The sequence below is a fragment of the Primulina huaijiensis genome, chromosome 9, assembly GCF_012295235.1.
Source record: "Primulina huaijiensis isolate GDHJ02 chromosome 9, ASM1229523v2, whole genome shotgun sequence".
Lineage (NCBI taxonomy): Eukaryota > Viridiplantae > Streptophyta > Magnoliopsida > Lamiales > Gesneriaceae > Primulina > Primulina huaijiensis.
In genome coordinates, this window is record NC_133314.1 from 6,084,637 (window position 1) to 6,085,296 (window position 660).

The following is a 660-nucleotide window of genomic DNA, read 5'->3' on the forward strand; positions in this document are numbered from 1 at the left end:
TTTAAAATGAAAAATATATTAGAACTTAGAACTTTTATACACACTCACACTATATTTTACAATGAGATAGAATGATTCTCAAGCTTGCACAAGGCCTCTATTTATAGGCCAAATGAGAGAAAGGGTCGAAAATTCTATTAATGCAATGTAGTTGTAATAATAGTCTTTGTCTCCTCCAACTTCAATTCCATGCCCCTTCTTTCAATGCTTTGTTCCACGACTTTAATCACCGAATTTGACTTAGCTCAAAACAGCAAACATGTGGGGAATTGTCTGTAGATCAATTTGGCCACTTGGTTCATCTCATTTGGTTAAATATTGAATTAGTTATGATTTTTTTTACTATATGCTGGTCATGGTGAAAATAAATTTGTCCTCCTTTTGATATTTTCACAGTTTGATCATCTTAACCAACTTTTTAGGCAATCATGTCTTCTGCAAAGTTGTAGATAATTTCTCAAGGATTCTAAAAATATTTGAATCACCTCCATTTGAATTTTCTAGCTTGAGTTATCATTATTTTACCAACACGTAGAAAACCTGAAAATAAAACATATTTAGTAAGACATTTAAATATAAACACACAATACTAAAATAACATAATTTTATAATTTTAATGAAACTTAAATTTTAAAATATAGGTTTTAACATATAATAAAT